This window comes from Dipteris shenzhenensis, chromosome 26, assembly GCF_047967505.1.
Source record: "Dipteris shenzhenensis isolate YYH24624 ecotype China chromosome 26, Dip_SZ_1.0, whole genome shotgun sequence".
Taxonomy (NCBI): domain Eukaryota; kingdom Viridiplantae; phylum Streptophyta; class Polypodiopsida; order Gleicheniales; family Dipteridaceae; genus Dipteris; species Dipteris shenzhenensis.
Window position 1 is genome coordinate 13,620,470 of NC_141621.1, and position 6,000 is coordinate 13,626,469.

Genomic DNA, 6,000 nt, shown 5'->3' on the forward strand with positions numbered 1-6,000 from the left:
ATCTTCATCGACTTGGCATTGGGCCGAAAAAGTAAGTTCACTTGTGGGTGGACATTGTGAGGAGGGGTGTTAGATATCAATGCTCCACTCTCGTGTAACTATGCGGGAACCAGCTAACTCTACTTGTAAGCCCCCCATATGAGGAGAAGACATTTGAGTAGCTCGGTTATCTGGTAGGTCCTGGTTTGGACACCAGATGGGGGCCATGTGTGGCCTGATGGTTGGATGGCTTCAGATAGAGTTGGCACACCACCAACTAGGCTACATGCAAGTGCAGGAAGGCATCCCTTGATTGACCGCACTGAGAGTAGATGGAGCATTTCTCGGGGTAGCCCACTCTCGGGTTATGGGGCCTGTTTGGAGCCTTAGATGATCCCGGATGGCTCTGGGCCGTGAAGCCCATTTCATCACTGGCTACAGCAACCTTGATTCCTTAGCATCCAGCCTCCATCTTCTACCATTTCCAGCATGCGATCAAAGCTTCTTTCACAGGAGTGCATGGTTGGGAGGTAGCGCCATCTATTGTATCAGTTCTACAGTAATCAAATTTTTGATTCTCCATACTATCTTGTCTTCTCTCTTGCGTACGAGATCCTCTTATCTGTTGAGCACAAACGTATTATTTTCTTACAAAAATTACATGTCACCATAAAAGTAACCTCTCCATAACTTCATGTGAATGGTTTGCTATTAAGATCTTGTCAAAAAAATAGATAAGTCTATGAAGCAAGGTGTAAAATGTGAGCATGATAATGCACTCTTGGATCTTTCTTCTCTCATGAAAATATGGCAAAAGTGAATCTTGATTACCAAGAGATGAATAATGTTTTGCCATATGTGAAATAATCTTGTCAATGAAAGTATCTTGGGCCATTAAGACCCCAAAAGACAAAAAATAACTCCCCCTCTTTATAATACTTTACCTTGAACCGAGAAAGAAAATTCCATTGAAAACATGTTATGCTGGGTCATTGTTTGCTTGGGTGTAGCCATTTTTGGTGAGGTTTAGGAAATTTTCTGTATATAGGTATGTTGCATGACCCATAACTTATGCATTGCTCAACGAAATTCGGTAAAATTTGGCTTCAAGTTGTAGTACGCATTTCAAACTTGAACATGAGAGCAAAAAACTATGGAATAAGGATTTGATCAAATGAGACCGTTAAAGCATTACAAGTGCTATGTTGCATGTGAAGCATGCAGCCTGAAGACTGGATAAAGCAATTTATTCAAAAACATCAAAATTTTGTTCTATACATATATGCAACCAAGTAATTAACCAAAAGTAGACTATTTGAGCTTCTCCTCAACCCAAGGACACACCTAAATGAGAATATTAGGCATGGATTAATGGGCCTCCAATATTGTGCTAAAGTGATGCATACCCATTTCAGGGCACACTCCATAACTTTATTTTGATATGTTGAAAACCAAAACGAATTGAAAATTTGGAATCCAAACTAGTGGGACTACTGCATGGTGGTCTTAAAACATTGATAGTTGTTAGTATTGGTATCTAGGTTCACCCTAAAATGGAAGAAGTTGAAAAAGTGAAATTTGTGCATGTGCAAAGATCTTTTAATAAATCCAACACTATTTATAATTTTAAATTGTCCCTTTTCCATGCAGTTGCTTGCTATATGGCTCATAAGCATGCCAAAGGTCATTGCATTTCATAATACATAGCATCAGACCTGATAGCATGTCCTTTGGCCTATTTGTGTTTTGAAGCATTTTAGGCCACATTGCACTTGTTTGGGATATCCATTTTTGTTGATGTGTATTGTTGCACGAGGAAAAACCGACAGCCAGCTGAAAATCTCACTACTCTCGTGAATTTTGGATGTTCACACCTCCTACCCATCAAATCTTGGAAGATTAAGTACCTGCAACTTGCCCCCGCCTTGCAAACGCCCTGCAACCTGCATGCACCTTGACGTGACCTTGCACAGACTTTAGTTTTCCATTGTTTTCTTTCGGGTAAGTTGTCTTCTATTCTTTACTTGCCTCACCAGCTAGCTTCTCTGGGTATATTCTAGACTGATCATGGCCATGACATCAATGGTAGCATGCAGCTCACCATGGCTTGTAAGAGTAGCAAATAGAGGTTGCGAGACAGGAAAGCTGAAAAGGCAAGTCAAGGCAGAAGGAACAGATTGCGGGTTGAGGAAAGCATTGGCATGGTATTGAAACAACAATGGAAGAAACTTTTGCAACATCTACGAAGGGAGAAACAACAAGAAAAAAGAAGACTCCTTGCAGAGTGGTAGCAGGAAGCAGTTGCAGATGCACGCATTTGATCATTGCCATCGGAGCGAAGAACATGAGGTGTGGTGTGACGATTGGTGAGAGCATTTGAGACATCAGCATCAGGACATTCAGGTGATTACTTGTCTCAAGCCTTCACAAGCTTTAGCATGCACCGTAAAGTTCATAGAGTAACAACCATACCAACACCTTGGGAGATGCACGCCCAAGAGGCGATGCTCTCTAACCTAAGAAATGGCCTAAAGAAAGTGAGAGGGGTGCATAGCTTAGCTCAACTAGCTGCAAAGAGGGCGACATTAGATACGTTGGTGTCCCCTAAAACAAAGGAGAAATGGCTTGGTTGCACAATGTTGAAGATGTCAATTAGAAGGACCAACATGGCTCCAATAGTTGAACATAGAGTAGAAGCAATGCATGATTATCTCGATTCGAGAACTATGTGGGCTCCAACAGAATGCAAGAAAAGGAGAGACATCCTAAGTGTGGAAGTCATTGCTATAGTGACGATGTTTTGGCATGAAAATATGAGAGTTTGTCTAAATAGAGAGGAGATCTATCAAAAGCAGACAGAACGCAAGGTATTTGAGGAGCACATCATACACATGCTAGATACAACACAAGTCAGTGGTGCCTAAACCAGCTCGGTGGTTGTTTGTGATTGAGCTTTGGGATAGTTTACTTGTTTCATTTCTCAAACCAGGATTGGAATAAATGTGATTGTCCTAAACTATCTCGGTGGTTGGAACATCATGCAACCGTAGGCTGATTCAGGTCAATCACCAGTTATGTGATTGTCTTGAACCAACGTGGTTGAACAAACATTAGTTGTTGTCCAACCCTGTGGCGTGGTTGAGTAGAAATTAACAACAATATATTTTGCAATAGAATGGAAATATATTGTTATTTTACTAAACCAACATGGTGGTTGGAACATCATGCAACCGTGGCTGCTTCAGCTCAATCACCAATTATGTGATTGTCCTCCTAAACCAACGTGGTTGAATAGACATTAGTTATTGATGAGCCCAATGGTTGAAATTATTGGTTTCTTAATACTTAAATTTGTTAAATTTAATTTCCTACTATTCGGGTCATTGTTAAATTTAATTTCCTACTATTCAGGTCATATACCACTATTTCTAAACCGCGATGGCTTGGAATTAATGTGATTGTCCTAAACCAATTTGGTGTTGGTTCAAGACAAACATAGTTATTACTGACATAAATTGTGATTGAAATTGTGAAATTCAAAAACGAAAAGCAATATACTTGTTATTGTCTAATATGAGAAGTTGAGATTGTTAGGCTAAACTAGCACGGCGGTTAAAATTTGTGATAGTGTCCTAAACCATCCCGGTGGTTAAAATTGTGCTGTCCTAACTGTGTCCTAAACAAGCCCGGTGGTTGACTATCCTAAACGTGTCCTAAACCAGCCCAGTTATTGAAATTGTGACTGTCCTAAACTAGCCTGGTAGTTGTAATTGTGACTATCCTAAACCAATGCGATCATTAAAAATCATTTTGTTCATTATATACTTTAATTAGACTGTGTTTTGTCTTGTTTTAGTAGTGCAAAAAGAGGGCTCACTGCCATTTAAAAGAGGGCTCACTGTTTTGTTGCTCCCACATGTTGGGTCAGCAAACAGAGTTATATCTCAAGTTTACAGATCAGAATCCAAACATTTCAATTGGGCAGAGGATCTTTGAGCATTGTAAGCCCTGATATGTTAGGAAACTAAAAGACAGGAATGTTTGTTGTTGCAAAACACACATAGAATTTGACATGGCCCGGCAAGATATGAATGACTTGAGATCTAGTTGTGTTGGAGCATTGCTCCATGGGGATTGATGGCCATGCCTTCCTGATGAATGCACAGTTTATAGGCCACCTAGATCCTCATCATGTGTTGCAAGGGAGAGTAGGTTGTGTAGCCTAGGGTCTCTGTGGAGCCAATGGTTTGTCCAAAGGGAGACCGTGAGTGGCACTGCATTGAATGCATTCATGGCACATGCAAGCATTGCAGTCTAAAGCTAAAGAAGAAGACATTTCATGTCTATCGAAATGAAATGAGGGAAGACAACCATGTTGCTCTAAAATGGAGGAGATTTGAAAATGTCAATGTTGAAGGATCCCATAAAAAGAGATGGCTACTCTCATATAAGAGCACTCAGCCAAGGGAGCTTATAGGTCATGTGGTCAATCCATGCCAAAATATGTGCTTCACAATTTCATGGCCAGCTGGCAGGATAAGCCGCTTCATGAAGTGCCTTGCAAAATTTCCCCATGACACTATTGTCTCTGCATAGACTTTGCTGAAAATTATTCATTTCAAGAACAAGATGAGATACAAAGTGCTCACTGTTTGTACAACATGTAGATAACAATTCTTATGCATATCATGTACAGTCATTTGCTTGATTCTTCTATGCTTGATGCCAATCTACTTGTTGTTGACTCACAGAAGTCTAGGGTAGTGCAATGCACATACCATTTCTACATTCAGATGATTGGGAGCATGACACCTTATTTGTGCAACATGCTTTTCTACTGCATTGGGAATGGATGAAAAAGAAAAATTCAAACACCAATTAACATGCCTTCAAGAAAAACTCAATGATCCCCATGATGCTATAACATGGCTTACAGCCAGCGTCTCTGCAGGTGCACATTCAACATACAGTAAACAAAGCCTTAAGAATAGTGTAGTATGTAGAGTGTTCCATGAAGTGAAAGTGGATGAAGTGCAAAGGAGAAACTAGCACGATTGCAAGAAAATTAAAGGAGTTCGTGGTCTACACAAATATTGGGGCTTTTCAAACAACCAACTGATTAAAACAAGAAAACATTCTTGTTTCTGCAATGCATGCATCATAGGGGATCATGACAATTGTGAGAACATTGCAATTGTGAAGACATGGGAGTGAGTTCAAGTTTTCCCTCCATGTTCAGATGGAGTGAAAAACAATGGAGAAATGACTCATCATAGTTTGGGGAGAGTTTTGATGACCTCATTGACTATCTGGAAGAGAGGGATAACTTTGCAGTTGTTGTTACCCCTTGGGAGAACGAGGAAGATGACCGATACTTCTGTTTGCAGTGCACAAAACCTAAGCACAAGGTTGAGGAAGCATTTAAGGATAATTGGGGAACAACCAATGAATAGTGGGATGTACTAGTCGGAGCTTTTTTTTACAAGAAAACATCCAAGAGAGGCCACAATTATGAAATACTACATAAGAGTCCAAAAAAATTTGTGTACTCTCATTTAGTAAGAGCTATTAAGTTCCAGATGCAACCTATGCCACAATGAAAGAAGGGCAAGAGTGTCTTCAAATTGGATCTAGACATGCATGAGCACATCTTGTGGTGTCTTCGAGTGGTGGATGAGGATGACTCAGATAGTACTAAGAAGATATAGTCTCATTGCAAGGAAATAATATTCCACTTATCCTAAAAAATGAAAAATGTATTTGAGACTATGCTTTAGTAATTCCCAAACTAACCACTGCACTTGTTTTTGTAAATCCCAAATAAGAAATCCCATGCTTGTTTTTAGTATATCCCAAACAACCACCATGCTGCTTTTATTGAATTGTTTTTGTAAGTACCAAACGATAAATCCCATGCCTGTTTTTAGTATATCCCAAACAACCACCGTGCTGGTTTTATTAAATCCCATAACGAATCCACAAATCCATTCATCTTGTAATAATAGAAGCAAACCACCATGC